At 43.6% G+C, this 10748-nt stretch overlaps 1 pseudogene; it reads right to left on the reverse strand.

Moving 5' to 3' along the window:
* Positions 1 to 10351: 10351 nt before the first annotated feature.
* Positions 10352 to 10469, reverse strand: LOC126279213 (5S ribosomal RNA; annotated as a pseudogene).
* Between the last annotated feature and the right edge of the window lie 279 nt (positions 10470 to 10748).

The following is a 10748-nucleotide window of genomic DNA, read 5'->3' on the forward strand; positions in this document are numbered from 1 at the left end:
TTGGCGCCGTGCAGGTGAGCGCCACAATCAGGACTGCATACGATCGAGGCACACAGGGCCAACACCCGGCATCATGGTGTGGGGAGCGATTTCCTACACTGGCCGTACACCTCTGGTGATCGTCGAGGGGACACTGAATAGTGCACGGTACATCCAAACCGTCATCGAACCCATCGTTCTATCATTCCTAGACCGGCAAGGGAACTTGCTGTTCCAACAGGACAATGCACGTCCGCATGTATCCCGTGCCACCCAACGTGCTCTACAAGGTGTAAGTCAACTACCCTGGCCAGCAAGATCTCCGATCTGTCCCCCATTGAGCATGTTTGGGACTGGATGAAGCGTCGTCTCACGCGGTCTGCACGTCCAGCACGAACGCTGGTCCAACTGAGGCGCCAGGTGGAAATGGCATGGCAAGCCGTTCCACAGGACTACATCCAGCATCTCTACGATCGTCTCCATGGGAGAATAGCAGCCTGCATTGCTGCGAAAGGTGGATATACACTGTACTAGTGCCGACATTGTGCATGCTCTGTTGCCTGTGTCTATGTGCCTGTGGTTCTGTCAGTGTGATCATGTGATGTATCTGACCCCAGGAATGTGTCAATAAAGATTCCCCTTCCTGGGACAATGAATTCACGGTGTTCTTATTTCAATTTCCAGGAGTGTAGATGTGCATTGTTCGACTCAGTATTTCCATCACATAAATATGGGTTATAATTACGTTACATTGCTGCTAGTAGACATATTTCTCACTTTCTCCTGGGCAGTTGCTACCTGTTACTGCATCATAGGAATTTACGTGCGGAGCATTGTTGCAATTCAGACGTTCAAATTATCCGATTTCTGTAATTTCATTTCGATAATCGGATTCAGCCAGTCAGGCTTAATGTGGATATCCGAATAAGACTCTCATCATTTGATAGACTGGGTAAACCACATTCGTAATCGGACGGTTGAATCTAGATCACTTGTTTATGACAGGACCTGAATTCTTAAACACTGTGAAAAATAATAATACAATGTGCTTATGACTAATATTTTATTTAAATATAAATATATGAACTAACGAGATAACATTTATTTATAGGAGCAGAGCCCCAGCCATCAAAGCAGAGCAGTGCAAGATTGGTTTCAGGGCCAAGAGAGGATAAAGCTGTTGCCGTATGTTCCACGATCACCGAACATCAACCAGATAGAGAATATGTGGGCAGAGGTAACAAGGTCATTGCCATGTGGACCTACAAATGCAGGCGACCTTTGGACGAATATAGAAAACGTATGATGGGAAGTAAACCATCACGCTACACTGTCGACGACTTAATGAAAACAATGCCCCTACGCCTTCGAGAAATCTTACGTAATGATCGTGGGTGGGTTGGTTACTAAAAGTATACTAGTCCACAAAACCCACGTGGGCAATTATCTGATAGTCGGTCAAGCTTTGCGTTGTCGCTGCTCTTTAGATACAAGTCCATTTACTTTCAGTCTCTTCCTTACAATTATTGCAATGCAAGGTAATTGAAAAATCTCATCCACTCGATGCCAACTGGGGAACTGACTGGTGCATGTGTTGTCCAACACACAGTAGTTGTCACCCTCACTGGAATCAATGACTGTTTGTGTGTGTGTGTGTGTGTGTGTGTGTGTGTGTGTGTGTGTGTGTGTGTTCACGCACAATCTGAATCAATACTATTAACATTAGAGAGACAACCAACAATAAATATTGCATCAAATATGATTGTGAAGTATTTTAATGCGATGGGAAGTTACAAATTGAATTTTTACACAACCCACGACCTGCATATTACGTTACGTTAAGTAAGATGTATTAACTCCATAGTATCGTTAGCAGAGACAGTGCGCTCTTGTCGAGGCTCGCGACAAGTGCAGCGATTAGCAGTGCCCAATGCCGCCGTGATTTGTTTATTTTGGTTGAGCGTGGACACTGCAGCAGACGCTTCGCCCTAAACAGAAAGGAATCACCTTGGCTCTGACTGCAGTGAGCGGATCTCACTGCCTGCGTGTTCTTACAGTAACCAACGTGAGATTCTACCCACAGGTGCCATGGAGCAATTGCAACGGGTATCATGTCAGTAGTCATCAGAATATTAGCCAGTGATGAAATGTCCGCTCTACTTGAATCCCAAGAAAATAGGAAACTTCTCACAAAGGAATGTGAGGTGATATCAAAATTTATCCAATATACAAAAATTAACTGCAGGGCTTTCATGAATGCAGTAGTAGCACAGAAGGAAATATTATGTCTTGGAAGCGTGTATTTCATTTCCTCTTCTCATATTAACGCCATTATTTTAGTATGAAGTGACAAAAAAAACTGAAAAACTAAAGTTCCTGAGAAGCATATCAGTCATTTCCTCTTCTCAAATCATAACTTTTATTTTAGTATGCGTTGTGGTTGGCAGGAGAGCCAACACCGTATTACTAAAGGAGGCCGAAATGCACGCGTCTCAGCTCACGCAGGCTGGCGTGAAGTCTGGAACATGACAAGGGAATTAGAATTGAGAAAAACGGACGTAGCTGATGGAATACTTAACTTTAATCCATTAATGAAGAACGTCGCTCGTGACGGTACATGATTCACAATATCAATGGTAGCTGAATATGGCGCCTTGCTAGGTCCTAACAAATAACGTAGCTGAAGGCTATGCTAATTATCGTCTCGGCAAATGAGAGCGTAGAAGTCAGTGAACCACCGCTAGCAAAGTCGGTTGTACAACTGGGGCGAGTGCTAGGAAGTCTCTCTAGACCTGCCGTGTGGCGGCGCTCGGTCTGCAATCACTGATAGTGGCGACACGCGGGTCCGACGTATACTACCGGACCGCGGCCGATTTAAAGGCTACCACCTAGCAGGTCTGGTGTCTGGCGGTGACACCACAGTAGGAAGTAAAAAAACAAACAGATTAAGTTTGTGAAGCATAATATGACACAAGATTCTTATCGTAGGCGCTACCGGAAACGCAAAAAGCAGGGAGCTGTCCATTCTTTTGTCCAACAGTCTGTCTCCTATCATGCATTACTCCCGCTGGGAGATTCTTATTTAAGAACTTGTGGGCATCAAGTTCTTCAGCAGAACAAGCCTTGTGCTATTGTGCTAATTACGGTATGGAAAAAATGCAACAAAGACGATTTCCCCTAAAGCAGTGGGAATATTTACAAATGTCTGTATTCAGCAATGACTGCCAGCTGCCATAACATTTCACAGAATCCATGCGGCAGGCTACACAACTGTGCGTGCACTTCAGACTTCATTCAGTAAGACGTCAGGAGATGGATGGAAACGTCAGATTAACCTCGCTTTCCGAGTCGTATTCTGTCCAGAATGAGGTGTTATTAAGGTAGTTGAGCGTTCTAGCAATTACACTTTTATAATTCCCATATGAGTATTCCGACAGCCAAAAGAACCTGTTAGTGTGAAACTATCTGGAACTGCATTAATATCAAACTGCAAGAACTTGAGACAATACGTGGACTCTTCTCTTCGCTGGGTGACCTATTACTGTTATTTAGGATTCTCTCGGTCCTAGGCGTAATGCAAATGGAACTTCAGAGGCGCTTTCCGCTATTCTTGACAAACATCAGCAACTTGTAATCACTGCGAATTACAACTGCGTGATGATATGGCTCAGGTTGTCGGTAGTTGAGGTGGTGTTATGCTGTCAAACTGCTTACAGTAACGTTAATGGTGGCACACATAATTTAGCGCTGACTACCTACTTAAGTAAGGATAGTGTTGTGGCGTCGTCGCTTCTCTTTATTTGGCCTCAGCTTGAGTAATCCAATTTAACGAAAATAGTATTCCATTCGCGCTCTGCTAATGATACAGTATGGCTACAGAGATCATCGTTGCGGGTATTACATTAATTCTGCAATGAATTGCTTAACAAATATTACCCTCAGCTATGCAGCTGGAATGACTCATTACACAGGTACTCTGTGTTGCACTTGGTTAAGGGATCAGTTCGCTGCAATCCTGCTTCTACTGTTCGTAAATACTTGTATACTTCATAAATGGTTCAAATGGCTCTGAGCACTATGGGACTTAACTTCTGAGGTCATCAGTCGACTAGAACTTAGAACTACTTAAACCTAACTAACCTAATGACACCAGACACACCCATGCCCGAGACAGGATTCGATCCTGCGACCGTAGCGGTGGCGCGGTTCCCGACTGTAGCACCTGGAACAGATCTTCCACCCCGGCCGGCATACTTGTATACTGACCATTCGATATTTGACAAAATATGAACTACAATCTGATTCGCATATATATGACATGGGTTAGCGGTGGCAAAAAGCAATGACTACAGGTTGGATGGCGTGGAAGTCCCGTTACACTGATGGCAAGACAAATGTTCGCAAATCACCTCTATTGCCTCAAGAAACAATTGCATCTTAAATATCGAAGGACCGACACCCACACTGTCACAGCGCGTTGAAATACAGCTAAGACGGCAGATGAATATTTGTGCCCTTCTGGTCTTCGAACCTGGACCTCCTGCTTACTAGACAGACATGCTGATCACTACACTATTATGTTTTTTTTAAGTTTGAGAAGACTTTCAGCACCAGCTAGGCGGAGGCAAAGAGGGCAGGGGTCGAAGATCCGAGGCCTGGCCTCAATGCCTCCCCCATACCTGTCACTGGGCACCTGCATTATTCCCATGTATTCTATGTTTGCATCCATATATACCTTTCAATTGTGGAAAAAAATTGAAGTAGTAATTAAGGTAATATAAATTACAGATTGCTGCCTCCAATGGCGTTCGTTCCTTGTAGAACATGACTTATAACAGTGAAAATGGTGACAGAAAAATACATAACAAACATTCATTCAGAAATATATTCACAGTTTCAGTTATTATGCTCTTAACCACAATCCGAGTTGGAGTCTCTCTTCAGTTACAGCTAACCAGTGCGCACCTATTGCACTATTGTAAGAACCGAGATGCAGTATTTTGGATTTAAAATTTTGTAAATTCGTTGTAAGAACTTATGAGACCAAGCTGCTTAGGTCATCGGTCCCTAAGCTTACACACCACTTAATCTAACTTAAACTAACTTACGCTGTGGACAACACACACACCCATGCCGGAGGGAGGGCTCGAACCTCCGACGGTGGGCACTGTCGGGACGCAGCAGTCAACCTCTTTTCAGCACCTGTCTACACACGCTCCTCGTCAGACGCGAATTCCCATCTTTGAAGCATACCACATGCGCGGCTCTTTCGGGAATGTCCGAAAGGAAAAACACTACGAATCCGGGTTCGAACCTGATCAGGCACAAATTTTCATCTGACGCCGTTGTTCTATTTTATTGCGCTAGACAGCCCGGACATCTGTCCTTCGATCTTTAATTGATTAACAAGGCTGTCTACTTCGATTCGAAGTGTCTGTTCTTTCGGAACACACACACATTTTTATCTTAAGTGCTATTCGGAAAATGTTTGGCAACTCAGTGATAGTGCCGGACTGGAGCTGCATCAACCTACTCATTTCACTAGATATAGTTGTAATTTTCTGGACAATTCATGTTTAATAAGTGATAGCGACGGTGTCTCTCATCGTTTACTTTGTTGGAAACCCGCTTCTCTCTGCCCTAGCCAATACTATAGCAAAGAGTGATCGCTCACATTCTTGAACCTCACTGGACGTGCTACTGCAACTGTAGCCAAAGATTCAAGTCCCGCTGGAAAAGTATGTTTCAAGTCAGATGGTTTTGCTCCTCCCGTACCGCCATTGAAAATGATCACAGTGAAACTAATTATGGGTATCCTATGAAACCCTTGAGTTCATACTGTGGTGCTGTGAAGATGAAAAAAGTAGTTTTTCACAATTATCAGATGACAGATGGAATTTGTCAGATTCCACTAATTATGATTGCATTATTGACTGTTGATTCACAGGCGCTTTTCTGACGCTTATTGTAACTGTTATTTGAATGTTGGAGCTGGAAGAACAGAAACATCAAATTTTCGCCATATGGAATGTTCGAATTCACCCTAAGTCTTCACGTTTCGAACAAAGGAGGAATATCCGTCAGGAAAGCTGACAACAATAAGCCAGGCCATACCTGTCTTCTGGTGGATGTGCCAATGACAGTGATCTCAATGATAGTATTGTACAGCAAATATACATTGCCAACTCAACCACTGGAGAAGTTCCAAAACTGTGAATCGCGTCTGGTGAATACGCTTTCAAGTTTTCTGTCCGATTAAGTAAGTAAAACACAAACAATTGCCGCAGTTATTAATTTATGACATTTAGTTTGCATTCAGTGCATCGATGTATTGCAAGTAATTGCACTCTAGCCCCTAAACCTAGTCACAGAAATGCGAATAAGACTCATTGACATATAATGAGGATCTTGCGGCCCTTGCCACCCACAACTTTGAAATGAAGGTATTGTCACTTTCGAGGTCTCTCACAGAACACATCAGCTGGTATCCTTCCTGGCGGTATAACTGAAACTTGGAAACAGCGCAGAATGTGTTTGGCAACTCTGTGACCGACGAATTACTTCCTTGATGGTACAGAACTATCCTGCTAAATTCACTTGATATCATCGTGTCATTTCAATTTAATACGGAGTGATTTTCGCTTGAGACGTGACATAAGGATTAATCCTTTTGAGTCCACGAAAGTCGTTCCACAAGGGAAATACAACTACTGTCGCCTCTTATGTTGCGGTTTATCTGCCATAGCACTTACTGGGTCCATAAGTAAGTGGAAGACACCGCGGCTATTCGCTAGCTCGTAGGTAACGTGCTTGCCAGTCATGTGCATGTTGCTGCCTCTGTTCGCCTTTCGAGCCTCGCCAGAAGGTAGATTTTTAATTGTTTTGTAGCAGAGCTACAAGCAGTCAGATACAAATTCAATGAGGGAATCGTAAGACAACGGTCGAGCAAAATTCGTCTTGCTTCTTTTAATAACCCTTAGTGTCAAAGCGAAAACCTTGAGGTACTGCTAAATTCATAATGCCACGTTTTTGTTTTCTGCCGACATATTTTTTGTTGTTGTGAATACATACGTTTATCTATGAACTGCCACATTTTCATAATACTTGCGAAGGAAATCATGTGAAGTAACACTTCACCAACTTGTTGGGAAGGTGGAAAAAGCACTACCCTTTCTGGATGCTCTCTGTCTCTTCTTGGATGTCGAGTAATACGACCTTCGAGTAAATGGTTAGAGATGAAGAACCTAGTGGTGAAAGAACTCATAGATGAGCTGAATGCGGGGGACTACTCTTGAAAAGAATAAGTAGACGACATAAAAGGGGGACATAAAGGCTAAAAACTGGAAATAACTGGATGTAGTTATAATATACGGATTCCCAAACCAGTAAGGCGATGGCTGGGGAAATGCCGACTAACTACACAATAATGTCTAGCTGTTTCAATAAACTTTACCATGTAACAGTTGGAAGCAGGGAGCAGTGGAAAAACGAACCACAGCACCGTGTAGGAGACATAATATAGAGTTTTACTGACAGGTAAAAAACAGATGAAAGTACCAAGTCTGGTGTACTGCTTAGAATCTCTTTAAGGAAGATGGCCACAGTATTACAAGTTTTTTTTTCTGTCAGCATGTGCATGGAGGAAAATTAGAGTAGACCCTACAAAAATTGTAGCATTTACTTTTATCAGACAGCCAAGCAGCTCTGAAATCTGTTTCAGCCCCTGCAACTAGATTGAAGGTCGTTGCAGAATGCCATGAAGCATTTTACTTTCGGACATGTCAGAAAGAACAGACACCACACATATATCAATATACAGGGTGTTTCAGCAGGAAAAGTACATATTTTCGCAGGTGGTAGTACAGACGAAAAAAATTCCATATAAATGCGTCCACTTTTTATTGAGTACAGAGATACAGCTGTTAGTACGTAACGCTAACAAACTCAAAGCAAAGGCCAATTAGGACATTCAAAGTTGATTTTCAAAAATTCATCAACTATCTTCAATGCACATTTGACTTCTCTTGATAACACCACGCGTAGCCTTACTGAGGTCGTCTTCGCGTTCTTTTATGAAGGCAGCCCTATTCATAACCCGAACGATCTAATCAGCTCTTGGGTTTACTTCTTATTTGTAGTCTTCGCCTTTAACCATCCCCGCAGGCAAAAATCCAAAGAGATAATGTCCGAGGATCTTGAAGGCCAAGAAAAGTGCCCATATCTAATGATCCACCTTCCGGGAAATGTGTCACCTGACGACTAGAGTGTGCAGGAGCCTCGTCATGCTGGAGGAACATACGCATTCTTGTAGCCAAATGAACCTGCATCTCGGTTCTTACAATAGTGCAGCAGGTGCGCACTGGTTAGATGTAACTGAAGAGACTCCAACTCGGCTTGAGGTTAAGGGCGAATCCCAAGCGCATGGCCACGAACAATTGGGAGCGGAAACTTAATGTCATCGGAACCTTGTTGAAGGACCATGACATGCGATTGTTAGACCGACTGCAGAAAGCTCACTTTATAAATACAAACATACTTAGCAAAATATATCATGTCGCAGCAGTCTTACCGATACTGCAGGTCACTGCACATAAGATATTAGCTGTAGCCTCTTGGTATGTGTGGAAACAAAATATCTTCAAAGTATCCTTCCACACGGCGACTTTGCAGAGGCAGTATGGAGGACTTGGAATTAAAGACGTGCTTTTAAACTAATACATGCCACTAAGACAAGCATCACGAAGCTTCTCTTCCTCTCGTTAGATCCTGGGGATAGGAACGCTCCTGTTAATGTAGCATGCCAGCCTAGACTACGTCCGAAAGCACTATGACGATTGGAGCTGTATAAGACTTCCACCAGCACAAAACAACACTAGAAACGTCTATGATTATATTACCACACATCGTCTTCATAAACCAATTCCGGTAAATTAACCTACAAAAAACTGGAGGAACGTCTGGAAAAATATCAACAATAAAATTCTACCAACTAGAGTCAGTGCCGTATGGTGCGACGTTGTAAACGAAACAATACCCTCAGCGGAACGATTATGGAAAATCAAATTGAGACCATCTCCATACTGCGACAAATATGGGCTTGTAGAAACTGTAGAGCACATCTTCTTATGTGAAAATACAATCAGAATTTGGAACTGGACTAGGAAGAAATTAGCACTATCAACTGAACAGCAGAAAGTCATATACCGATAACTGTAGCTTTACAACCCGACTGGAAATGTTACCCGAGGGCTTATTCGTGGCTTCTGGGACAGTTTGTGTTTTACGTCGTAACAGAGAGAACTTACAAGAGTACATGTTTCATAATGCAGAAGAACATTTTACGCGGAAGAAGAATAACAAATACAATGAATGGTTTCAAATTTTTTTTATCTATTGCTTTATGTTGGCTACGAAGAGGTGGACAGTTTTTTTTTTTTATTATTAGAAGCAGAATACTATAAGCCTTGTTCTGCTGAAGAACTTGATGTCCACAAGTCCTTAAATAAGAATCTCCCAGCGGGAGTAATGCATGAATGGAGACAGACTGTTGGACAAAAGAATGGACAGCTCCCTGCTTTTTGCGTTTCCGCTAGCGCCTACGATAAGAATCTTGTAGGAGTACAAAATCCACGTCCGCAGCGCGTAACATATATTTCAGCATTTGAATTTTAAGCGGTGTCCGAATGCCATTAATCGCTAGACCACGGGCTCACTCCATCCATATCAACTCGGAAGTAGACAACACTTCCTCCTAACAGTTCCGCATCTTACAGTGTTGCCAGATTGTGCAGATGGTCGGACTTGGAGTTGTCAGGGGCGGTCAGTTTTATTGGCCATCTTAAGTGAACGACTCGGCGGCCGGCCGGTGGTCAGTTTTTATGTCTAAGACTGTACGTAGCCTGCTCACTTAATGGTGGAAGACTTAAAGCAGGAATACATACAACATTAGCAGTAGTACACAAGAATACGGTTTCACAACAGAAGCAAGCATCTTCCAGAACAGCACATAAACCGAATCTGGTGGAAGATACGGTAGCGCAAGAACAAGACATGCAATCGGTGATTTACACAAGAGCGGGTCCGATACAAGGTCCCACACACACCTGGAGCTCCGCTATACCAGGAGGTGGCTGTGTGGGAGTGGGAAGATAAAACTAGACTAAATTCCGCCGAACAGGTCATGGAGGCCCGCCATGAAGGCCCAGCGGCACCGCGTCATCCTCTGCCCGCAAGCATCACTGGATAGGGATGTGGAGGGGAAAAGTCAGCAAACAGCACCTTCACTCAGTTTGTCAGTTTACGAGATCGGAGCGGCTACTTCTCGGTCAAGTAGCTCCTCAGTTTGTCTCACAAGGGCAGAGTGCACCCCGCTTGCCAACAGCGCTCGGCACTCCGGATGGTCACCAATCCAAGTGCTAGCCCAGTCCGACAGCGCTTAACTTCGGAGATCTGACGAGAACCGGTGTTACCCCTGCGGCAAGGCGGTTGGCAGCGGAAAAGCGGGCAAAACAAACAGTTACGCACATTGCAGCATTCGGCGACAAGGATGTTAATTATTTGAGTACTGAAACTTCCTGGCAGATTAAAATTGTGTGCCCGACCGAGACTCGAACTCGGGACCTTTGCCTTTCGCGGGCAAGCGCTCTACCATCTGAGCTACCGAAGCACGTACTGTTTATTCTTTGGCTTTGTTCTATGAGTTAGGTTGTTCTGTTGAAGATTATTCGCTTTTATGTTTTACGAGAAAGAGAAATAAAGGTGTAGGTTTT

Source organism: Schistocerca gregaria, chromosome 6, assembly GCF_023897955.1.
Source record: "Schistocerca gregaria isolate iqSchGreg1 chromosome 6, iqSchGreg1.2, whole genome shotgun sequence".
NCBI classification, from domain to species: domain Eukaryota; kingdom Metazoa; phylum Arthropoda; class Insecta; order Orthoptera; family Acrididae; genus Schistocerca; species Schistocerca gregaria.